Source organism: Aythya ferina, assembly GCF_964211825.1.
Source record: "Aythya ferina genome assembly, chromosome: 1".
NCBI classification, from domain to species: Eukaryota; Metazoa; Chordata; class Aves; order Anseriformes; family Anatidae; genus Aythya; species Aythya ferina.
The window spans coordinates 180,613,991-180,640,199 of record NC_140296.1 but is presented as its reverse complement, the minus strand read 5'-3'; the positions used below and the strand labels follow the sequence as shown (position 1 = coordinate 180,640,199).

The following is a 26,209-nucleotide window of genomic DNA, read 5'->3' as shown; positions in this document are numbered from 1 at the left end:
AACCGTTTTGAAAGGAAAATTAAATAAAGGAGTGTATGCACTTGCTTTAGGCCCGGGGTGTCAGCACGATGGGTCTGTGGACAGAGCCGTACATCAGGACAGGGGGCTTTTAAGGAGCAGCCAGCCAGCCTGCCACTAATCTGCATCAGCAGCACTTTCACAATTTGTTTATCTGTCTCTCTTTCCTATGGGCTTCTTGGCACTGGTGATAAATGCATCTAACCTAGCTATAAACTAATTCTCCGCAAAAAAAAACAAATGTATAATTGAGACAGCGTGCAACCTTTTATGTGCTTAACTTGTGAAATTCTTGCTCGGCAGGGTGTTTTACTGACAACAGATAGCAAAAAAAGTCAGCCCGTTTCAATAAAAAGTGCACAATGGCTACGGGAGAGGTTCTACTTGCTGCCTCCTCCCTTGGTGTATGTCAGCAACACACTAAAAATTACACAAAGTGAAAATAAAACCAGCCCCTTCTCCTGTGCCCTGAGAGCTGAAATTGCTAAAAAGGAACCAGCAATGCAAATGTTCTGACTGATCTGATCGCATTTGTTTGAAGTCACTGGGAATCTGTCCATTTACTTCGATGACCTTTACCTCCATTAATACTCAGTAGTAGTTAGAAAAGGGAGACTGAGATGCAGTGCCAGCCCCTAGAGGGAAAGGCATGGTCACAGTTAAATTGCGCTCTTCACCAGGCTTCAATCCCCTGTCGGTTAATTAGGGTGCATCTGCGCAGTTCCACCAGCTTGGGAAGCATCTTCCTTGTTGCTTTTGAAAGAAAACGATAAAGAAATAGTTTTCAACCTGGTGTTTATCCTCTTACGGACAGCCCCACGTATTATCTGGTCTCAGTCTGCTCTTCAGATCCCGATGCACCTGCCTGGGCTGCACAGCCAGCCCCCGAGCTGTTATCAGTGGGACAGTCTGTGCTATTCTAAAGCTAACAAATGGATTGTCACTAACATAAAAAGGAGAAACAGATGTTTCCTTTCCATTTTGACCGTGCTGATGCCATGTTATTTTAGGTTAGCCATATGAGACAACTACACTGCAGCAGGGCTTTGATAACCCTCCCCTCACTGTTTGTGCCACGATACGGGTGCTCTGTGAGCAGCTTCTCGGGGGCTTGATACACCTTTAAGTTTTGGGTGAAATACTCTGTTACCTATTTATTATCCTGCTTTTCTACTAACTTCCCCTCACTTCTGCCTCCCGTCCAAAAGGCGCTGGTCATCTGCACTTCGTTAAGAGGGCTGGCATAAATAGCACAGTGTGGCACATTTTAGAAAGCTGACGGCACTGGAAAAAAAAAATAAAAAAATCAGAAGTGTAGAGGAGAGTCTGTCGGAGTGATCTGTTCGGCAAGAGAACTGGAATGCACAGGGGAGAGGAGAGCACTGGCACACGCAGCCCTGACGTGTTTTGAGATAGGGAGCTGATGAGCAAACATATCACTTGTCCAAGAATACGGGCATGCAGTTAGAAAAATGAATCGCGGGGCTATGCTTAAGTTGAGCTTTCAAATGTAAAGAGGAATGAAAACACAGCACAAATCACTCTTCTATGCATCAGCAGTAGTGCACCCAGAACTTACTACGGGGACCAACGCAGTCCTACAGGCTTGATTGTGACCTGTGTTGAGAACCTAAGATATTAAGTACTGTGAGGACAAGTAGCAAAATGGAGTCTTAAGACCAGATTTACCTTGGTACCCAGTTTCTATTCAATATCAACAGGGAGGAGATATTTTACTGTCTCTGTGAATCTGGATCTAACTGCCTTTTTAAAGCCTGCAGTACCAAAAATGAAATGCATTTCTGGAGGACCACCCCGTAAGGCACCATAGCTACGCAGCACCATCAGTGGTTTTGATCTTTGCCCTCTGCTGCCGTCATTCACACCTCTGGAAGTGAATATAAAATGCAAATGTCGTTGTGAGACTCTAGAGACTTCTGACTTAGCGGGGCTTGCTCATGAGTAAATGATTTCACCAGGAGCAAGGCGGTGAGAATGAATTAATTTAAAGCTTAAGGACACGGGGGAAGAAGATCCCTGGAGCTGAGCTGAGTGCTGGTGGGTATCCGACAAGCCTTCTGCAGCAGCACCCTTCCAGGTGGCCTGTGAGTAGCTCGGTCTGAGCCTCCCTAGGGGGTGATATGCAAAAAAAAGAGCCCTAGGTAGCTCCACCCAACCTAACTGCTTTACAGACCAGTGATCCAAGGGTAAGAAAGCATCAGTGCAGCATCCTGCTGGGGTAATGTGTAACTGCAGCTGCTCCGACCCTTCCTTACAGGAAGGCTGCAAGTGCCAGGGGCAGTTCTGGGAAGGGGCTGTGCCTGAGGCACCTTTCCCTCAGATTACTCTGCCCCTTCAAGTCACTCTGATATATTCCATCTTTCACTTCTGTCCTTCCTGGGCTCAAAACCCACATGATGGGCAAGGACGGTTCTGACTGGTGGTCTGGGCTCTAGGGGAAGCGCAACCACAGCTGTTATTCTCCCTGCCCAAGACAGGGACGCAGAACAAACAAAACATCACAGTAGATACTTAGAAATGTAGGCTCCTAAGATTTGATCATCACTGCACTTTATGGCTATTTCTTAATTACATAGGCATTTATTAACTAGGCTTGTAAATTCTGAAAGCTTAATAAGTACTTCGTGTTTGTTTGTGAGAGGGTCAACAGTGGCACCAGAAAAAATTTCAGCTTGAGGCTGAAGGTTGCAAAAGTCCCCTGCAAAGCCAGAAATAGAAGTCCCCTGGTAGAAATCCTAATCTCTGAGCACTGAGCTGCCCTGGGCAGTTCTGATTTATATGGCAACACCAGGCTGAATGTAAGATCATAGCTGAACGTGTTTCGTTAATTGCGCTGTGTATCACAGGTGATTTCTGTATTTATTGACTGCGCAAAGGGAATTCCTTTGTTTAACCTGACGGCGTTTTCCTCCTTGTTTGTCTTTCTGGTTTTAATATCGCTACTGAACACCACAATGGAGTGAATCTGAAATCTTAATGTGTAGGCATCGGTTAACTGGATTGCTAGAGGAAAGAGGAAAATATGGACGTGGCTTCAGCATCTGAAGTCCAGATTGACAGGGGTCTGTGCCCCTGCTGTGCCAGCCTCAGGGACTCAATGACCACGTGGGCAGCTGGCACATGAAGTTCAGGAATCCAGGAAAAAATTAATCACTTGAAAGAACAAAGATTAGTTTACAGGCAGATCAGCTCCTTACATGCATCTGCTATGCAGTAACATGAGTGCTAGTGCCTGCAGAAGGACGAGGTCAGAGACCGAGGAGGAGGGTGGGCTCGCAGCAAACGAGATTTATATTAGTTTAAACCGTGGAGGCTCCTCACCCTCTGGAAAGCAGCAGGGAACTGGGAGGAGGTGGTGTGGATTGCAGCCCTGCTCCCCACCTCCACCGTGCCTCCTTTCCAAGCTGTGTTGAAATGAGCTAAATCCCTGAATGAGTATCTCTCAGTGTACAAAACCAAGAAATCATTTAATGGATGAAAAACTATATCCTTTATGATTCTGTGCTCACATCCCTGAAATAGATTCAGCTGCAGTAGCCCTTGGTGTGTTTGGTGAGCTCAAACAGCAGAAGCAAAGGCTTTCAAGCACACACTGTGGAAAAAATCTGGCACATGAACTGCTTTAGACAAAGCACAGTAGCAAAACGCCAAACCGATATCATATATGTGCCACTCTGACATGGTCAGTTTGTTTGTTTGTGTAACTGGAAACAAACCCTATGACAGTAAAAAAGAAAGATGTTCACACCTTGAGGAATTCGCTATATATTAGGTTCATATTTTCAGTGGTGTTATTCATTCAGCTGCCTTAAAATGGTCTGATAGCTGTAACTGTTTCTGAGCATCCTTTTCAGTACATTTTTAATTTCCCTCCTTATTTTGACTGCAAGCATGTTGCTCTTGCAGTAAAATTACTAGCTATGACATTTCCAGTCTTGCAGGATTATCTTTGGACTAACTGCTAGAAAGTTTCCATATGTCTCTTTTCAGCCTGATTGCTGTGACTCAGGTACAGCGTTATTTTTCCTTCAGTTTGCTGTTTGTATTTACAAAGGTCACAGCAGACAGATCGCTGCCCAGGCTGGAAATAGAAAATCTGCCTATTTAAAAGTAGAGGGACAGATCCTGCCTCCAGCTATGTGTACACCTGGTGATCAGGGGAAGGGAGTGCCCGCACCAACACACGAGTGAGCACGCGTGAACAAACATCGCCCTAATTCAGCCCACTTTTGAAGGATGTAAGCTTCACTGGAGACACTCACATGCCTAAAGTGAAGCACATACCTAGGTCTGGTGCTGCCACGGGCACCTGCAGACTGGTTTCTGTGCTCGCCACACAGCTCCACCATTTGCTCCAATCCACAAGTTGACCAGGCTTCAAGTGAAAAGAAAAGAGAAGCATTACAGAACATTTAGTAGTGAAATTAATCGCATACATAAGTACTTGCAGACATGGGAGCTTGCAGTTTATCTGTCGATAATGACCCAAATGGATGTCTTTGGCAAAACTTCGACTGATTTGGTTTATAGTGGGAATTTGCCTGGCATGCTCAGTTTTGGGGAGCTGGATTTAGGTTCCACCAGCATCTTTTTACCCTCTCTAGGGGCTTATACACAGAATTACTTACTGGTTTGCAAAACCTGGTCCTTTACGCACATATGACTGCATCAAATTGTATCAAGTGACGTCTACGTGGCCATGAAGAAGAAGAGCACAGTTCTAAAACACTTTTTAGTTAATGTCGTTAAATATGAGCTATTCCCCAGATGTGGTTTAGAATGTGTTGCATTTTATGCACAATACTTGTTTTAGTACATTTTTAAAGACAAAGAAAAATATTCTGCGACAAAGCCAGTTGTAAATCAGGGCTGGATTTGGCTCATTATCACTAAAGAATCTGCATTTTTAAGTTAACTTTAGAATAACATTGTTGATTCTGTAATGATGTAAGTATATGATATTTGCCAAAAGCTATATTTCATAAGGCTGCTTTAGGATACAGCCCAACTCATAAGAATTTTGATAGGAGATTATTCCTTTCAATAACTTTCATAATTTAATTAGACTCATGTGCTGATTGTGAATTTAATACTATGGAGAATGAAGTCAACGTTAAAATCCTATTATTTTAAATGAGGCAGGAGCACACCCATACTGTGTAGCCAGGAAATATTTGCACACATAACAATACGTCTGTGCTGACAGAAATATATTTCTTTGTACACACAGACAAAATCAAAGTGTCCTTGTACTATTACTTAAAATTTACCTGTTGTATTCCAACGGGAGCTATTAACAGTGCTGTGTAACATCCAGACAGAAGGCAACTTTAACATACCAGCAAGGACTCAGGTGAGTTTAAAGTCTGAGTTTAGGAACATGTTCAAATCAAATCAAACAAGAAGTGTCTAGGTGCTGAGCCAAACTAAAAGTAATTACTCCAGTGATGTAGTTTTGTGCTTCACTTTCCTCTACCTGGTGCCTAAGAGTCTTTTCAGCATGTGGTCTCAAGGCAAAATATAAAGTTAAAATGTGGTTTTTGTAAGTATGCCTTCTGATTTTGGTCAGTTCTGTTGGATTTAGTTAACCCCTAAGGTCCTTATTAGGACCAGAAATGCTGCATCAAGAACTGGACCCAGAGGGCAGCAGGAAAGAGGGGAGCAATGGGACAGAGCCTGTCAGACCCGTGATGAGCACATCAGAAGAGAGGGACTGGAAGGCAGTGCTTTTGTTTCAGGTTAAGTAGTGGTACTTGCCCTGCCTGCATGCCCATCCCACTTGTGGAGGACCAGGCAAGGCCAGTGGCAGTGGCCCAGGCTCCAATTTGGTCGTAGCCATGAGCCTGTGCCAGCCCCTCATAGATATGGTGACTGTGTCTGCCCTCGGTCTGGCAGGGGTGTTTTTAATAGCATGCTCATTATACAGAAATATTTTCATTTGACAGACAATTTAAATGATCCTATAAAAGCTGCAATTACCATCAGGACAAATCCAGCTCTGATTGATTCCCACGTTAGCTCCCAAAGTTTGACTCCCAAGTAAGACACAAGAAAGATTTTACCCTTTCTTTCTTCTTTCTTACGTACGTTCTTCCCCTGATATCTGCCTCCCATGTTAATACCCTGAAGAATGTCTCAAACTCCAGCTGTCTTAATCTGCCCCAAAAGCCACTGTTGAAATAGGAAGCACTATTATCTTCACTTTACTGACGAGGGACCGAGGAACGGAGAAAACGACTGCCTTGTCTAAGGTAAGACAAGGAGGAAACCTCTAGAGAAGCAGAGGGAAGAAAGTAGGTCTAGTATGGAATTCTTTTTCTGAAGGTCCAAAAATCCTAAAGGATTTTATTTTATTTTTTGTCTAAATAGGTCACAGAAGCAACCCTCACATGAAAATAAAATTAAATCCACAGGTTTTAAATTGGGACATTGAGTTATGAAACTGATTCTGAAAATACTTTTGCCTACGTTTTCATGCTAAGTGGTACATCAGTAGCTTGTTTGCATTGCTAGCTGCTCACATAACCTGCTTGTAAATGTTACTTGCAATTTAGGGAAGAAATTGGAGTTATTTGGATCATGTCTTGGCCATCCTGGTCACCAAATGCAGCAGGTCAGCTTGGTCACCTCAGACAAGTGAGCTTAATCAGACACTTGGAGGCACCCAGGTCACCAAGTCTGCCACCTCAGAGCCCTGAGACATAAAGGACCAGTGCCATGAGGCTCCTAGAAGGGACACTGGAAGTGGTGCAGAAAGGTTCTCCATAGGTTGGGTGCTTGCAGTTTCCTCTGAATGTGCAAGCTTAGGCAGGCCTTTTAAATCTCAAATTAGTTTTTACTGCTTTTCTCAGAGCTAAAATGTATTGCAAATGTTTTGCTGGTATACGCTTTAATGACAGTAATGATGTAATAACCGTTAACATTATTTATCTTAGAAGACTGCAATGTGTCTCACCGCACACATCCTATTGGCATTAATCAGGGAAGAGGCCTATCCCAACACAAACATGTCAGGGATGGAGGTGTGGCTGGAGATGAAAAGGAAAGGCTGCTCCTTTTTAGGAAGGAAAGGAAGGTCTCCAGCCCCTCACCCCAGCTGGGCTGGCCTCTTGCTAGGCGTGGGCTCACCTCTGCTCTCAACCTCCCCCCACACCTGGGCAAGACCCAGCTCACTTCACTTCATGTGCACTTGGAGATGCCCGATCCAGGAATCCTCAGCCTGGCCTCCTCTTATAGTTAATGGCAGCATAGAGGAAAACATCTGAAAATGTAATCCAGCTCATCTAAGACAAGAAACATTTCCTTTTCCTTCATATATTGCTTATGAGATGCATGACACAAATGCTTCTTCTGTGGGTCTGTCAGCTGAATACTGGTAGTTTGACAAGAAGAACAAGAAGAACCCACCTTTTTGCCTGAGTGTTGTGAGGGAAACACCAAGGCAAGTGCAAGAGAGAGGCTTCAAACCAATTAATCTGGATCAAATCTCAGTGGAAATATTCCTGCTAAATGTTGGTACCTGCAGCTTTGTCTGAGAGACTTTGAAGTAGTTCATTTTTATTTCAAGAGAATGCAGACAAAATCCACAGATAAAAATATAAAACCCCAATCCTTATGCAGCTCATTTTCTCCTAAATTTCTTGACTCAAGACTGCTGATCCTTTTCCCCATTATTAAAGGTAGCATTAAAGCCATCACTGTATAGTTCTCTCTCTTTCTTCAGAATAAAGGTGCTGCAAAGTTTATATGGATAATTTCCCTAGCTGTGATAGTTATCAGCTTCATTAAAGTGTCATTAAAGGCAGGGCTAATGAGAAACATTTGGACTACTGATCTATATCTGAGATGGCGTTGTAGGAGATGGTTGTTAAATGGACACCTGGCTCAAGGACTATCTTGTTTCTATTTGCTGTGACTATCTTGGTAGTTCCAACAGTCTGATAAACATTTACCTATGTAGAGCATTTAAAACCTACATGGAGCATTGAAAACTACCATTTTTGAAATTGAAACTTTTTTTTTTCTTCTGTCTTGAGTGTAAACTGCACATAAGTCTTTCCTGGGTAGGAAGTCCAGGCAAGTGGCCTTTTAGAGGGATTCAGAGCTGGTTCTGCCTGCCCTGCCACTGCTGCCCGGTCTCAGAGCAGACCCACCACTTTGAATATGTGCAGATGAATTATAAAGGCTGCAGAGGCTGAATCTGCAATTCAGAGCCAGGCCAAGCGCGGGCATCTGGAGGCAGGGCTGAGGTGAGACTGGACCCCTGGCAGGGCACACAAGGGACCTGCATGTGGTGGTGGCGTACATGGGGCCTGCCGCAGGACACAGGTGGCCAAGCTCTGAGGGAGGCTTAGAGGTGCGTCAGGTGTAGCATGAGCTGCTGGAGATGGGAGATGTCTGCAGGGAAACAGAAATGCCAGTTTGAACTGAGGGGGTGGAGTGTGTCTTGTGGACAATGAGACTCACCTTGGATGTCTGCAGATTTCCTGAGCAGGGTGACAGTATCAAGTGGACCTCCACACCATGTGGCCTGAGACACCCGCAAGTAGGCACCACGGTGCGGGTGTCCTCATCACCCAGCTGAGCTCTGCCCACGGGGTCTGGAGCAGAAAAAGAGCAGAGATGTCATATGTGGGTGAGATTGCTATGGGAGAGAGAAAAGAGCAGGAGATTCAGAGGCAGAGCCACATGGAGAGCTGAAAAAGGGAAGAGGGGCAGATTGCACAGAGCAGGAATCAGAGGAGAAGGAAAAGCTGCAACCCCAGACATGAAACTAAAGTAAGTTTGCAAGAAGAGGGCTGTAGCTGCCACGGAGCCTAACTGGTCACTTGGAAGGGAGCTGATGGGTTGAGCCAGCTGACAGTGCAGCACAGGCTTTGCTGAGAACAACTCCATTTGTGAATCCCTGGCGTACACTGCAGGGCTTGCTGGAATAAGGGAGGAAAGCTCACACTGGGCATACAAAAATCTGGAACTGATATATTGTGTTTGAATAAGATTACATTAATTAATCGTCCTCTTAGGAAAACTGACAGGTCCTGACAGATGGGATCTACCCAAGGGCATCAATCTTCCCCCTGTGACGGTAGCCCTGCGTGGGCCGCACGGCTCCACCTTGGCACATGGCCAGCAGCTCCAGCCCTCATGACAGAGCATGGCCCTCACGACAGAGCACAGCCCTCACGATAGAGTACAGCCCTCATGAGAGAGCACAGCCCTCACGACAGAGCTCATGTCTCAATACAGCAGCCTCATGGCATTTGCGAAGGTGACGGGAGCCAGGGAATCCAAGTGAAACCACTTGATAAATTCTGCATGACCTCTTCCTTAATTTGCAATAGGGATGTTGTGTTTCCCTGGGAAGGCAAGAGTAGGACAATAATGTGTCTTTCCTCAGATATTCTTAGTAGTTCTGCAGTCTTAACGTTTTAAAAAATAGAGTGTAGATATATTTTCATGAGCATGTTTGTGGTCATATTTTGTATTCCGGTTTCCCAGTAAGATACTTTTTATTAGAGAGAGCTGATATAAATTAACATAGAGCTGATATAAATTAACATAGACTGGGTAGATTTGCTAAATAACAAAGCTGGGGAGTGATAAGGTTTTCCAAATAAAAGTGAAATAGGGATAAATTGTCATTCCTTTCTTATTTTTCTTTTATTACTGAAAATGAAAATGGATTCTGAGGACTGGCTGTTTTCAGGGCATTATGTTCTGATTTCTGTGCAGGATATGATCATGCCTGAATTCAGCATCCTGCACAAGCCTGTGCAGACACCCCAGCACTGTGCACACAGGAACATGACAGATGCCTCAAAACAAGATGGGCTTCTCGTCTTTACGCAACAGTTTCTGCCTTTTCTTAGGAAAATAATTTTTCATTGTCAGCTTTTGGAAATAAAGCAGATGTCTCAACAACTTCCCCAGATTTTTCAAAACTGAGGTGATAAATATCCCAATGACATTTAGATATTTTAAAAGAAAATGCATTTCAGGACCCAGTACCAAGAAAACTATGACACTGCCACCTCGTGGATTTCGAGATAATATCTACATCATATTTGTGTATTGGCATAAACATGCGTGGCACGTCTTGGTCAAATAAGAGCTCTTTTCTTTCCCACAGAATTTTGAAATATAGCATCCAAATTTTTGTAAATATTTAGGTACCTAATGATATAGATGGGCATTCTACTATGATATATGTAAGCACCTTTGTAAGTTAAGTTGCTAATACTTTCTTTCTGTTTAAGAGGCATATTCTCACATAAGCAGTGCTTTAAAAGCAATATGGGTCTAAATATGCCTGACACAGTTCCACTATACCAGCACTGAAAGTTAATGCTATACTGAGATGTAGTGACTCCTACAAGTTGTGCTTGGGATTAAATTCTTCTGAAGTTGTCCATGTATAATTGCTTATTGTAATTTAAACTGAATTTCACAGGTCACCCCTAAAAATGTCTGGGGTATACACACTTGGGGAATCTTTTCACTTCTGATGTATTAGTATATAAATAACATGGTCTAAGAAGTGCTCGATCATACTGGAGCAAATGAATCATCAAAAAGGGGGAAAAAAAAGCAAAAACCAACAGAATCTCTTTTATTCTGAAGGGTCTGAATTGTTCTTTCAACACATCATAGGTGACTGCCTACTAAATTATGACACAAGAAAAAAAATAAATAAAACCTTCAAAATATATTATAGGAGCTTCAGTGTTGTCCTTGGGTTTTGAGTTTGGTGAGAGCTGCACCAGTATGACAAAATCCTGTACCTGTGTGTGCCATTATATGATGCAGAGTTTCTCACAAAACATTGCTGCAGAGTGATGTGCAGCACAAACCCATTCTGAGACCAAACTATTGGCAGCTGTAACAAGACAGTGATATCAATATTTGTATTGAGACAGCTTGTCTCTTTAGGGGAATGAAAAAATAGCCCTTCTGCATGTTTGAAAATCAGATATGGAAACATCTGTGAAAAAAAAGAACTGTTGTGCTGTACAAAGACAAAGCAGAAGCAAGGGGAAGGGCTGTAAACCCCTCAAATAAACAATGCCTGAAGACTGGTTTAGTACTAAAATGGGAAAACAGACACCATCACTGGCATAAACTCCATTATGGTTCATATTTAAGACTAGACAGTGATTCATACTGTTTCACTAGACTCAGCATGCTGCAAACGGCACTTGAAATAATTAACACTTAGAATTAAACTACTTAGATTTCACATCATCAAACATTTAACTTTCTGTAATTCCCTCTGCAGCTGTGATTTATTTGCATTTATTATTTTCTCTATTTACCAGTTCTCTGTTGCTTTTTAAGTTGCTCATACTTCCTTCTTCTGTAAGTCTGAACACTGGCCTATTGTTTTGTTTTTAGCTCTTGCATCTTACTCATACTCACACTTCTGCTGGCTAGTTTCAAAAATGCATTGCATCAAATATGGTCCTCAAATTGCTGAAAGGAGTTTTCTGTTTATTTATTTTAATCATTGCTGTAGCCTTACTTGGTATTCATAACGTGCTTACTCATTACTGTAGTTTGATTGTTTAATATTGGCAACAATATCACTAAATATATTTTTTCCTATTTCTCTCACAAAAAAAATATTCATTTTGTTTTGATTAGGTTTAAGAAAAAACACAGATGAAGAGGAAGTCTCATTGTATCCGAACGCTTGTATCAAGAAATATAGATCAGAGTCCTCAATGTGACAAAGTTAGTGAATTTGTAGAGACAAAGGCCCAACAGATAACTCAAGAAAAAATGGACCTGTGAAATATTAGAAAAATCACCAGCTTTGATGAAAATGCACTTCCAAGTAAGGTTACACTGGAAAATTTCAGAAAGTATTTATGAACAGAGCAATGAAAGAGAGATCCAAAGTGAGACACCAACTGCCTAAATATATAAAAGTTCCATACTGGATCAGGACAAAACCTCTCAAAACTTATCAAACTTCTAAGTCACCCAGAGTGCACGTCTGGGGAAGAAGAAGAAAGACAAGGCAAACAAGCAGGGATGTTTTCCCTAGTTTTCCTGCCCAAACTTCCTGAGCCAGCTGTTGATTCCTCAGGCTTTCATTCTTGATGGACATTCCTTCCATGAACCTTTCTTATCACTTTCTGTATTTTTCACAGTGTCCACTGCCAATGAATTCCACTGTTTAACTAGAATCTGTGTGGGGAAAAAAAAAAAAAAAAAAAAAAAAGCCCGTGTACTCCTGTTTTATTCCCTCTGCCTCTTGATTTCATTTTTTTTTCTGATTCCTGCATTTTGAAAAATAATGAACAATTTTCTCTCTCTCTCTCTCTTTTTTTTTTTTTTTTTTCCCTCTCTGATGCTTATACTTCTTTGTACTTCTTGTATTTTGCCCTTATTGTCCTTTTTCTAGGCTGGCAAATCCTAGTCAATTTAGTCTCTTTTTTTGAGCATCATCTTTGTCACTGTATTCAAAACCTTCTCTAGTGCTGCTCTGTTTTAATGAGAGTCCCAGAAGTCTCTGAAAGCAAACATATTGAGAACCAATAAGTTTTCCTTAATAATAGTGTTTCAGATATTGAGGATATGTATGCTTCTTTTACAGGCTATTTTCATTTCAACATTAGCTCCAGAGTTTGTCACTCAGGTCTCAGAGCGCAAATTAATGCAAGCTGGGTGTGAACTGCACACTCACATGTGCATAACTGTTTCTTCATTGTTTTTACAACTTGTGCATGGATCTGGCTGCATAATTCCAAGCCCTGTGCTTTCTCAGTCAATTTGGGGAGAATCTGTTTATCCCTCAAGGGAAATTATGGGAAAGTACTGGCAGACTATCAGCTTTCTCCTGAGTTAGTCAGCATCCTTGCTGCTAAGTACTAGTTAAAGGAAAATATGGGTCTAACTGTAGTCTGCAGTGGAATAATTTATTTGCTCTCAAGGTAAGACTAAAGTAAGGTAAACTATTTTTGTTTGTTTGTGTGTGTAGGTGGAAGGTAGGGCTAAAATCTGAATGAGAGCTTTGCTTTATTCTTCTGTGTCTTTAGAGGGCATTTTGGTGAAGATTTTTACTAACTTTTGGAAAATGTTGCTATTATTACCCTTGCTGTGCTTGGTATTTGTCAAAATAGTAACAGCAGGAAGACTGCCCAGAGAACACTTGGATTAGAGCGTGGAGTAAAGACAGAATGTGCTGGTCAACATCTCTGTATGAAGCAGGGGGCTCAGAAGAAACCAAGTGCTTGGGTCCACCTTCTGTTGACACCCACCAGAGCTGTTAAGCTGCCAGAGGCCCCCCATTCAGTTGATGAGCTGTTTTTCATAGAGCTCATCACCTCAGAATGCAAAACATAAAGCTCGAGCTTCTGTAATTGCCGAAAATGAGATTCTCTTCAACTAATCTTAAAGAGTGCAAAAGCCTGGTATGTAATGTAAACTAGTGACATCCTATCTGTAGTCAATGAAGGAAGGTGTATGCATCTTGAGAGCAACCTCTGCCTAATTTAGTCTTTCCTTATGCTCTCAGCAGCCTGGACAGCAGCTGTAGAGTTGACTTTTTAGAAAGTTAGAATTGATGCCAGTTGAATCCCATCCTGAATGCCATTGTGGAATAATATTCAGATGGAAAACAAACTCACTTATAAAGGCTACTTCAACAAATGAGAAGCCTAAGGGGAAACCTGAGTCAACCTTGCCAGTCACATTATTCTCCTCGAGGCAGCTGGAGTCAGCTCTTAAGTGCACTCTTCAGTCGAAGTGCACAATCGAGGAGAGGAAGGATGGTCATAACTCAGGCTTAAAAAAAGGTCCAAGCCAGAAAGATGAAAATTAAAAAGATAAATCAGCGATGATTCTCAGAGAGCAGACACCAAACACAGTACATGGCTCTACAGTCTTGCAGCTTCACTTTTCCTTTGGCATTTTGCAAAACCAGGATATATTTCCCTGAGACTCAGTGCATGGATGTCTGTACATGTGCATTGGCATGGCTAGTTCAGAGACAGGATGAAGTGAGGTGCTGCAAGCAGCATCCCCCAAAAGCTCCATCTCTTTGTCTTCATTACCTGCCCCTGGGTCACACCTCACCTGCCCCCCAGCAGGGTTCAGGGTGATGGAGCTGCGTGGCTGTGCTGCCAGGTGGGGCTCCTTGATGACTTCGACTTGGGACATCAGCTCTCAGCTCAAGGCAGACTGCCAGCACTGCAAGACAGAAACAAGCCGGTGTGTGCAACACTTCACATGAGCTGAAGGAACTACCACGGACTATATAAAAGTCTGTTTGGAGGCAGGATGACACCATAAATTCCAGAAAGAACCTTATGGGGCAAAAATACAAAAACAAACAAACAAACAAAACCCCTAACAAAATAAATGCAAGACTGCAGGCAAAAATGAAAGCCAAAACAAACTGAAATAACTGTTAGAACTAAAAAAAACATTTTTTTGCAGAGTTCAATTTTATTTATTTATTTATTTATTTATTTATTTTAATGTTGGAGAACTGGGCTTTAAACAATATTTTGGAGAAATCTGAGACTTGGAAATCATTTTGGAAGTAAATTAGAAAAAAGATTTCAGCATCTTGCTTGTTTATCACAAGCAAGACTTCTCAGTTTAAGGAGAAGCTCTTATTTTTCTGAGTTTCTTTGAAACAGCACCAAGAAACCTGCACATAGATATTCCATAATAAGGCTCACAGAGGATGTCGTAAGACATAGCCTGGGACTGGAGGGAGTGTCATCAGCCTGTTTACATGCCAGCGTTTCTTTACTTGAAATTATCTTTATGTTTAGTTCTCCAAATACTTATATATATTTGTTGTTCTGATGGAAGGAATGGATCTCACTGCATGGTTCTTATGCACTCTGGTGTTGTTTGAATGTGACGACCAGAGAAGCTGTTATGTAGGCACATAATCTAATCCTGCAGTTATTATTTAATGGCTTTTTGTATCGCTGAAGTTCTGATTACATTTCAGCTGTTAGGATGCAATTAAGTTCATGGATAAGATTTTGTCCGCTACTGGTTATCCCGTCTTGCTTTTCACAGAAAAAATGTTCTTGTTACTCTGAGAAATGCAGTTTTAGGCAGTGATAGCATAAAAAGTTTTGAGATTTGAGTTATTTATAGCCTTGAAACAGGGAGGGGCTGTTGAAGATTGTACTCCCTGAAGCAATGTCACTGTAAGTACGAATTTTTCTTTCTGAAGAACGTAATTACACTCTCCCTAATTTGCACCACTGACCTGTGGTGCTCAGGCAGAGGAACCACACCTCAGAGCAAAGAGTTGTCCCACCTGGAAGTGCTCAAGGTAGATACGAGAAGGTACAAGGTGTGACTGTTTCTCTGGTCTGAACACATCCACTAAAAACTGAGCTAAGGCTCTTGAAATAATTTCAGGAGACAGCAGTTGGTGGTTGGTTGTACTCAGGACTAAACCTCTTCATGCTTTACAAAACACAGGTTAATGATCAGTGTCCTCAGCAACAGGGGACTTCCCTTGTAATGAGCCTCATCATGAATGGGCAAGAACCTTAAGGATTTTGACCTGTTTTAGCCCTTTTCCCTTAGCTCTGTTGTCAGTATTCAACATAATTAAATTAAACATTCTCAGTGAAGACAGTGGGGATGTACCCTGTGCTTACAGCATCCCCAAGACATTCAGAAATCATGTATTCTCCTTCTTCAGGATTTTTTTTTTTTAATCTAATCACACGATATACATGGAGTTTTAGGAGGTCAGTACAATTTGATTTTGTACTGTGACAGTAAAAATATCCATTTGTGAGAAGTGGATTGCAGGTAGTCCAGAGTCTCCTGGTGCAGGAGATGGCAGAGGTCTCTCAATCAGGTCCCATCTGCATGGCCACCTTCCAGACTGTCCCATCACTGGCTCCCAGGCTTCTTGCCATCCCCTCTGAACCTTTTCAAAGGACCCAAGACTGAGTTATAAGCTACGTGCACTCACTACTTCCCTGATTTCTCATGAGCATCCAGAACACGCTGGGTGGAAGTGTTGGGGCCATTGCACCCACTCTTCAGAACTGGCCAGCTTGCCTGGTAAGCGGTGTTACACATCACCAGGGCATCTCCATGCCTGGGGAAGGATGGAGTAGGCTGACTAACTTCTCTGAGATGGTTTGACTTCCCTACCATAGCCCCTACCCACAAAGCACATGAATAGAAATACTATTTATTTCTCATAGAATGTGCCTTATATCCAAGATATATTAGCTTGCTTTCAAACAGAAATGAAAACATAAACTGCACTGCTAAAGTCTTACTGTTTGTGTGATAAAACACCCCTAAAGTGCTGAAATGACATGAAATGGAAGAGTGCAGTTCAGTGGTGTGTAGGAAAAGTATAATTAGAGTTTACATTCTGAAGTTGGGAATTGGCTCAGAGATGGATAAAACATTACCATGACGTATTCCTGTTGATTTCAGTCAAGACAATTTTTTTCTGCCTACCCACAGTCCGTTTGAAAATGTACCTTTATTTTTCTCCTTCTACCGGTTTTATTCAAATGTAAATCTATTGACTTTAGCAGAGTTCTGATATTTATCTCATTTCCTCAGTGTATTTTCTAGTCTTATGCATGACTTTTCCCTCCTGAAAAAAAAAAAAAAAATAACAAGCAAGAAAAACCCACCAAGGTCTGTGATATGCAAACCGAAGCTCAGCACCTTCAAATTGCTGGGGCTGAGGATGCATTACTACGTGCCAACCTTGTTTTATGCCCTTTCCTAGGCCTCTGCTGTAGCCTGTTATCAGACGAAGTATTGGGCTGGGTGGACCCAACAGTCTACACAACACAGTATTCATTATATTCTTCTGGTTGCTGCTCTACAGTCAAATTTTTAGGGGTACAAATCTACTGAACTAATTTTAGAGCTTACAAATAATAACATTACTTTAAAAAAATAGTAATTAATATATATATTTTTTAAGATCAATGACCAAATAGAAAAATACACCTTCGAACCAACCCCCTTCTTGCTCATTCTGCAATGATATATTGCTAAACACAAAAAAGAGAAATGGTCAGTCGTACACAGGTGACAAGAGAATTCTTGCTGGATTTACCAGAGCAACACTCCTTTGAAGAACCAGAAATCATGGAGGCATCCTAAGGAAGAATTTTTGTTTCCAGATAGAGAATGGTTAAGGTTACTGTGAAAACAAAGAAGAAAACCTGTATTCATATTGCTGCTACGAGAGTCTCGGATTAACACTCGGGGCTTTAATTTGAGCAGTGTCAAATACCACAGTGCTTAGAAGCAGAAGTACAAATATTTGTACTTAGAATTAATGCCTTTATTCTTTTACCAGAGCTTGTACACTTTTAAATATGGAATCAGAAGTGAGATAAACCTGGCAGCCTAGGATGCTAAAAAATAGGAAGGCACCACTTCAGGGTACTGCCTGGTGGCCTGGGAGCCTGGAAACCTTGTGAAGTTGGGATCTGGCTCCATATGGCTCGCAGATTTACTTCACTTAACAGAAAAGGACTGTTGCCATCCCAAATAGTGGCAGATGCTTTTTAAATCAGAAAATTAATAGGGTATCTCCATCAACTAATGGGGCATCCCAATGTCTTTATCACAGCATGGTTTCAGTGGTATTTTCAGTTGTCAAGTCAGCTCTCGATGGGCAAGGATCATTATATTCTGGTGCTAGGTATGGAGTAATGCTACTAGATTTAAATGAGAGATGCGTGCTCTTTGAGTCCAGTGCTGTCAAAATGTAGGTGTTCTGGTATACTCATCTGCAGAGATGTGGAAAGGCACGAGTTTTTTTAGCTGCATCTCCATCATTAAATGCTTTTAAGGACATTAATTTAGGAGTCAGAAAACTCAGATCCTATCGTGAAGACAGTAATTGTAGGCAAAAAGCTTTCCCACACAGCAGAAATGAGATTAAGCGTCCAGTTGCTTGGTCTGCATGCACGCCTATTTCACACGGTGCAAAATGTCCTTGCAATTGTACCCATTCAGTTGTGGCCACCAAATGATGAGGAATAGCTGTCTGGCAGCCTGGTTGGCCTTTAGCTATTTTTCTAAGCCTACAAGGCAAATTTGGCCAGCACAGTGGAAGAGCAGCTACACCCAAGTAAACAGTCTGATTCAGAGTTTCTTTCCCTTGGCTAAACGAAATGTGCACAGGAGAGAGTCAACAACCCCCAGTTTGGAGAGCACAGGACTCATAAGCAGCAGCCTAGTGCAGAAATACCGGGCCCTGGTGGGGAAGGGTTTTTATTCTTCCAAGCTATAATAGCCTTTCTCAAAGCATGACATTTGTTCACCCTTTCAGAGTTGGCAGTGCCGGAGCTCCTGGTTTCCAGAGATGTTCCAAGCTCTCCCTACGCCCCGATGGCTGTGTCCTCTCCCAGGCCCAACAGATTATCCAGGGAGCACAGCACATCAGGGTCTCCCGGGGAACTCCGGGTGATACCCAGCAAGCTGCCCCTTGTTGCCACCAGCCGGGGGCTGAGGCTGCTGCTGCACTTCTGCAGAACAATGGGCAGAGCCGTATTTCACTGTCAGAGCGGTGACAAATGTTGGCCTGCCGAGACTCCTCGACGTATGCAACTTGGCTGGCAATCAATGGCAAAGGTCACGAGTTGTCGTCTTGCATCTCCGAGCTCAGTGAGACGGTTTCGTGCCGGTTTCGCGCCGTGTTAGTCGCTGTGTATTAAGTTTCAGCAAAGAGAGGGCAGTGGAGGAGGAAAGAGATTCTTATCTGGAGTTAGGTGATGTTAAATGTTCTGAATAATTAGATAAGATTGTGTGTGTCAAACTCCGTAAAAAACAGGCTGTGTTTTCTGATAAGAAGTCTCTGGTTCCCTCTGCCTCCCTGCCCTCCAGGACATGCATGCATGCATGCACACACCCGCACATTTTAAGTACTTTCAGGGCTCATTAAGCAAGCTGGGCTGATAGCTGTAGAAAATGTCATTCTTTCTCAACGGAGCAATGAATCTGTGTTCTGCACATTTTTGGAACTCTCAAAAAGTAGCCAAAGTAGGTGAAAATTCACTTTCCAAGGCTGATCCTTTTATTTTCAGTGTGCTTTTAGAGTCTGACCGAGCACACACTGCCTGGGAAGAAGCCCAGAGGTTACACCACAGTGACTACTGCGGCAGCTCAGTTTGCTTTCAAAGCTCCTATTCAATTTCCAAAGAGGTGTGCAGGCCTTACCAGGAATAGGCGTGTGAGGATGCACACAATGTGCTTCTGGCTCCATCTGAAAGGGGCCTGGACCAAATCTGAGCCATGCTGGAAAGATGATGCAAGGACATGATTGCTCAGGGGTCTCCCCATGGACTCCAGCTCCTTCCGAGGCTGGAGCAGAAGCCAAGGGGAGGACTGGCCTTACCCCTTCCACCCCAAGCCAAGTCCACCCTCACTTAAGCTTCTCCTAACAGAAAGAAAATATCTTCCTAAACAAAGTGACATTTTAAAAATTTATTTTCCATATCCTTTCACTTCCCTGGCTGCTGTCACATCACTGTTATTAATTTGGGACGTATGGTAGTTTATCAGGCAGAATGGCTGTAAGGTCTATGCAGCAAACATATGACAGAGGTGGAAACACCAGGGAAATCACAGGAAGATCATTAAGTTGAAGAATGTTTAAAGACAGTGCCACCACTTGTGAGCTCTGTCAGCCTTGGAGGACCGCAGCTTGTTTTTTTAAAATTCATTACAGCCCAGTAAATCTGGTGCCAGTAGAAGCTAGCAAGTATATCTAGGGGAGGGCTTGTGATTGCTCTTTCTGGACAGACACCTTCTATAGCTGAACAGAAGGATTGTCTTCTGCTCCCCACTATCTGCAGAGGGTCAATGAAGAGCATCAGTCCCCATCTGCAGGTGGCAGAGGAGCTGCAGTGTGGAGTGCAAACCTGAGCATCCTTCGTACATGCTGTGGGCAGCAGGTTCAAGCAGGGAGGCTGTATACCCCTTGCCAGCACATGTGTTTGCTGACAGTTCCCAGCTCTGACGGGGTGATCGCATCTCTCTTGTGGTCTCATGGCAGTTTTCTCCTCACCCATCCACTCTGCAGTTTTTTCTCCTTGCTTGGGGCCCTGATGACTACAGAGCAAGGTGGGACGTGGGGCTGTGGGGATCCCAGGGGCTGAAGGTGTGCTTCTTGTGGTTGGTGCTGCCCCACTCAGACCTCCCCATGTCCCTGCAGGGGTGCTCCTGTGGCTGGTCCAGGGCTGGCTGTGGTATGTGATGAGAGGGCCACACTCAACCGAAAACTGTTGAAGAAGGGAAAAAATGAGAGCAGCTACCCAGTTTCCCTTCCACGTCTGCTTTTCCAGTGCAAATACCTTCTGAGTGCAAATACATCTGTACTAGGCACGACAGCATTAGTCACTCGTTGCCCTCCTTCAAGCTCATACTTGTCTGTGAGTCACAGAGCTATGGGCTGGAGAGCCACATTCGCCAGGCAAGCCCCGCGCTCAGGAGGGAGCTGGTGCACAAGGCCAAGGGCAGGGCACGGCTCCGTGGGGTGCTGGAGAAAACCTGTGAGGTCCTGGGTGTGCTGAGGCTGGCAACTCTTCTGTGAGCATGCTGCTGAGAGATGCTGAGCCCAAATAGCAGCGGCTCCTGCTCCTGGTATTTACACTTGGTACTGAGGCACCCTTGAGGAAATAAATATCGTTTTGAAGGCATCTATACACGCATGACCAGAGGTGCAGCAGGGGCAAGGAAGGGGGTGCCTGCTCCCACTTCCAGCAAAGCTAGTGCCTGCAGCCTTGCCTGAGGCCAGCTTAAAATAAAGAGGAAGATAATACTCTTGAAACCAGGGCCGTAATTACTATTTATTTCAACAGCAATTTGCCTTATTATGGTGCGCGGCATTTGTTACCTGGGTAACAGCTTTCTGTAGAGGCCTGGCTCAAATTAAAGTAAATCGGGCAGGATCTGAAGTCGATAACACTATTGTATTTTAAAACCAAAAGACGAGGGAGTCAGCAATTTCACCTAAGTGTTGTATTTATTATGGTTGTCATAGGTAGATGCAAGGAGCCGTGACAGCCTGTGTCCGACCAATACTCCTCTGTGCTGTGCCTGGCTGATCTGCTCCATGCGCCTTTGCAAATAAAGTGAATTTTCCAGAACCCTGCTCTTCCCTGAGGAGGTAAGGGCGTGCACGGCTGAGTGACATGCAGCACGCTGCTTCAGAGGCATGCAGGAGGATTGCTACCTAAGTGCCTAACCTGCTCTTTCAGCTACACACCCTTGCCCAGCCTGGCTTCCTGTGAAAGGTGCCTGAATGTAACAGATCATCTTAGGTCTAAGGCAGAATGAATATAAAAAGATAGAGCTAAGCACTATAAACTATGTATTATATTATATACTACATACTAGAATACTATTAGTATGCTATATATACTAATATACATTTTTTTCTTCACCTTTTTTTCATTTCCTTTTTTTTCCCCTTTGTTTCTTTAAGTACAGAACTTCTGTACAAACATCTGTCTTGAAAGCTTGAAAAAGCCTAGAAAAAGTAATAGGAAGTTTAGTGAATGGCAATGTAGTAAGGCTCACATTTCCCCCTGTTAGACAGCTCTGCAACTGTAATCCTTTAATGGGGGACTTTTCCTGCAGATTTTTGAGCTATTATGCAGATTTGACCAGCTATTAGAAGCTTTCCTTTTTGGATCGAGCTTCTGCTCTTGGCAAGCCACCATCCCTGTTATCTGACCCTTCCTTGAGGCTCTTGGTCAGCCTTTCCCTGTCCCGGGGCTGCTGACACATTCAGTCCGTCATAGCAATGACAGACAGACTCCCAGCTGTTTTGTCCATTTGTCCATTCCTGCTGCCTGTCTGTCCGCAGCCCTCTGCAGACGGCAGCGCTCAGGCAGGGTGCCAGCCGGTGGGGCCAGACCCAGCTCGGTGTGCTTGCTCTCGAGGTGCTCACCCACCTTCTGGTGGCGCTACTCGGGGCTGTGTCATTTCGTGCCATCCTCACATACTCGCTGAGAGTGCTGAAAAAAAAAGGTTCTGAATGTTACAGCCCTTGGCTGACAAAGATTTTGTAGGAAAATCTTCATTAAGATGCTTCAATATGACCCTAAGCTAGTGCCCGCTCTCTGAGAGCCTTTACAAGTTCACAGCTGCCAATAAACCGATGGCAGTAAACAACCACAGCTGCCCAGTGTTAAGGAACAAGAGCTTTTTAATGACCTTAAAGTACTTCGATTGGCTGTCCCTCACTCATTTGGGTTTTCAAACACGTGCTCTGGGGAGTCGCTTCAGTTCAGAAAATGTCTGACACCTTCCTTGCTGACATGCACCTTGCCTGTGATTCAGTGGTGCTGATAACAGCGGCAATCAGGTGTAGGAAGGGCTGCTCCATCTTAACGCAGATAGAGAAGGAGCTATGAACATTGAATTGTTTGCTTGAGGGTGAAGGAAAGGAGTCTGAACAAAAATAAACATTTATTAGTTGCTGAGATTCCCCTGAACACTTCCCGATTTCCTACTTCACCAGGTCTTAGGGAGGTGCAGTGTTTTGGAGGTAACAGGTTTTGGATGAGGTGTTATCACTGGCATCCGTGGCTGTTAATGATTAGCAAAGGTCCCCTGGTCCTTTTTTTCCGAGAAGATCCTGGACGTGCCCCAATTTCATAACATGCAAATTCCGCACTTCGGTTTTAATAAGCCATTGAACTGTGTTTGCCACTGGACTGTTGTTTTTGGAGCTGCTCGGAAATAATTTTTCTTAATGAAAATTCTGCTTTATGATGAAAAATGAGGCTCATGTTTTCAATTGAAAATGGTTTTGTTTTGATACCTCAAGTGTCTCATGAGAGCAATAGTCTGCACGCTTCACACTCCAAAATCCTCAGTTGTGTGGGCTTCTTAAACAAACCGCTCCTCCCTTGGTGGTTTTTTCCCTGTTACTGACCTGCTGCAGGACTCATTATACAATATCTAGCCCAGCTACAAAACCTGGGCAACAGAGGGGACTGGAGACAGCTAAAGCTTTCATGAACCACCACAGGGACAATCCTGAACTGTTTTGTGTTGTGTTTTTTTTTTTTTTTTTTTTTTTTTAGGAAAAAAAAATAAATTAAAAGATGATTTAGATTTCTGGTAATCTGCTTTAAGGAAAAAAAATAATTAGATTTCTGGTAATCTGCTTTTTGAAAAACATGAAATGTTGTCCGGTAAATGGCCAGTTCTCACAAAAAATATAAAAATAATAATAATAATAAAAAAAAAACAACTGTCAGAAAACATTATAATAAGAAGAGTTTGCATATCATCAACTAGTCTCCCCTTTCAAGAAGCCATGCTAATTCTGTCAGAGAGCTGCTTGGTGCTGCAGTGGAAGAATGTTTTTTAGAAGTTATGCTTATGACATTATAAATGACTGCACTTGAGATATGCATACACAAAGTGCTGAGCACAGTGGAAATTGAAAAACATGAACTGACCACCTGCTTCTGTGTGCTCTGACTCTTCTGTTGTGTAGTTAACCTGCAGGATACTTTATTGCTTGAAACTACTGAGCATTGCACACTATCCACAGTTGCTTTCAAACAACTTCAGACTGATTTTTCCAAGGTATTTGGACCCAAAGGTATTGCATAGGATGTTTTTTTTCTTAACTCCTTGGGTACTATTTTATTAGAGCTCAGCCTGACTGCTTCTTGAATGTTATCTATTTTTCTGCCTCTGTTCTTGTTCATGTGATATTTTGTTAGATTATTTTTTTTAATAGATAAATAAGTAAATATATTAACTCATAGCCTGCAGCATTGCTCCAGTTGCCCTGCGGCAGCAGCAGGTTCTAGCATTGCATTTCCAGTTACCTTCCTCTTCCACGTTCAGCCTGCTCTTCAGATCACTCATGCCGCTGTTTGCCCAAGTGGGACTCTCTCATGCTTTTGAACTCTTTAGCATAAGTCTCTGATTTGCTTGAGTTCATCTCTGAGTGTTTTTTGTTGTTGTTGTTGTGTTTTTTTTTTTTTTTTCTTTCCAGTCAGCTACCTAAGCTAACAAGAATGGGGAGAGAAATGAAAATGGGGAGAAATTTCCTTCTATCCACATTGTGAATTTAAAATGTGTTGATGTACACCATGCTCGGTTCCAGTTTTGCTTCCTTGATAAGAATCAAAGATTTTCCACCTGTAACAAAATGATTGTCTGGGCCTTGTGTCATAGTCTGAGATGCTTCATGCATTTATGATCTCTGTCAAACTTGTGTTTTCCATCTCAGCTGAGTTGCTTGGTGAGGTATTCTCACTTCCCAATGTCCCTGTGCTCACTTCTATCTGAGCCCCTTTCTAAAAAACACCCAGTGGCAAAAGAGGAATTATTTGGTTAAGGGAAGTCAAGAGCAAAATTTGCAAAGTTTCGGGTCAAGTAAGGAGTGATCAATGGGGTTTAGGGATGAAGCCTGACTATCCTAAAAACAAGCCACTGTGTCTTCCAGGATACCTCATATGTCTTTTGTCTCTCCCTTCTGCTCCTGTGAGACTGGTGGAGCAGACAACACTCACTGACTGATTCTTTTGATGTCAACAGGATGAAAGCCATGGCTGAATTGGGCTATGGGCTTTCAAGATGACTTGGAGCATTATTCTCTGATTGCATTAATAAAGCTATTGTAGCAAATCTACAGCTGCCAGGATAATTTGAATACAACAATCGTCTTTCTCATAGCAGTATTATGTAATTATATTGTGCCCAGGAAAAAATAACCTTGTCATGCCTTCAGGATATTTCTGGAGGCTGCTCATCTACCGTGTTCATTTTGATTGCTATTCTGATAGGTATACTAACAGGTTTACCTATCATGAAGGCAGTCTGTCTTCCTTTGTTACACATGACTATATCACGTAAGATCTCCCCTTGAATTAAAGAGCTAGAATTGGCTGACTGAAGATAAACAAACTGGCAGTCCTACTCTGAAATGTGAGAATAGAAACTGCAGTGCTAGCTCCCACATTTGCTAACCCTTCATGTTGTGGTCAAATCTCAAGTTCAAAGATGCAAATTGCTTTAAAAACCTTGATGACTTTCATCAGCATGGACAAGTCAGATTTGTTTTTTTCTGGATCCTGCATGGGTTCTGCATTTGCGACTTGTTGGACAGCAGTGCAGCTGCTGGGCTGCCAGCAGCAGATGCAGTTATGTGTCCTTCAAGGTGCTTCAGGGGTTCTGCAGTACCACATGGAGTAAAAAGTAGTAAATGCATAGTGAAGCTAGAAAATAAACACACGTCAAACTAATTAAAGGAGCATGACATTTTCTGAAAAGCAAAATCCCAACCAAAACCCAAACAAACATAGTTACTGTACAGCCTTGGAGAGAACAGATGAACCTTTTGGGTGGTGTTCATTTATTAGGCTGTTCTGTCCAACATAGACAAGAACGTTGATTTTTGCTTCCCGGAGAAGAGGACTGCAGTGACTACAAACCTCTAGGTATTTTGCATGTTCATTTCATTATCTCAAACAATTACCGAAAGCTCCTAGAAGATTAAAATTAATCAATTTATGTTTAATTGAACTGTGTTTTAAAAATCACATCATGAATATTTGCTCCTTGGGTAGATTTAAAAATAACCAGAAAAACATAACTACTGAGACTATAATTGAATAGTATTTACCTTTTTAATCACTTGCTGCTTATGTTCTCAGCTTAGCATCTGTATCTGAATATTCAACAAAACTTCAACAAGGTTTGCTTACTAGGCCCCTACCATAGTGTCCAAAATGTCAATTAGTTCTCACTTTTAGCTGCTAGTACTCCTGTCGGTATTCATTATTTAGTATGCTGAATCTGTGATAGAAATATCCCTGTGCAGGGAAAAGTCTTTGACTTCTGTACAATATTAAATAACTAATGTTGTGACAATCTTTCAGAAATGTCACCACTCCTGCTTGTCAAACAACGCTTCAGCATTTTTGCAGACTGGCCGATAGCAGTCTATCGCTAACGGCTTGTTAGCTCTACTTAAATAGCGCCTCTGAAAACATGATTTATGGATTGGAAGAGACTTTAAAATTCTCATCAGGATGGTTTTGCAAACCATTGAGCAATCTGCCTGCTGATATGCATGTGGAGCAGTCAGCAGGGCCGTGGGGCCGTGCAGAAGAGCCCCACACGGGTCCCGTGCTGCGGCCCCACCAGCATCCCCGCCGTG

The 26,209-nt window shown here is 42.7% G+C and overlaps 1 protein-coding gene across 2 annotated transcripts in view; it reads right to left on the bottom strand.

The window, feature by feature from the left end:
* The window catches only part of MET (MET proto-oncogene, receptor tyrosine kinase), a 134,448-nt gene that overhangs the window by 92,681 nt on the left and 15,558 nt on the right, over nucleotides 1-26,209 (bottom strand). The window contains exons 4-5 of one of the 2 annotated variants that reach the window (XM_084513708.1): nucleotides 8,506-8,639; nucleotides 4,324-4,414 (exon numbers count right to left, since the gene is read on the bottom strand). The gene's annotated coding sequence lies outside the window, so the exon portion shown is untranslated. Of the gene's footprint in view, nucleotides 1-4,323; nucleotides 4,415-8,505; nucleotides 8,640-14,118; nucleotides 14,207-26,209 lie in introns of those variants that run through there. The other variant, XM_084513711.1, reaches the window with a different exon arrangement.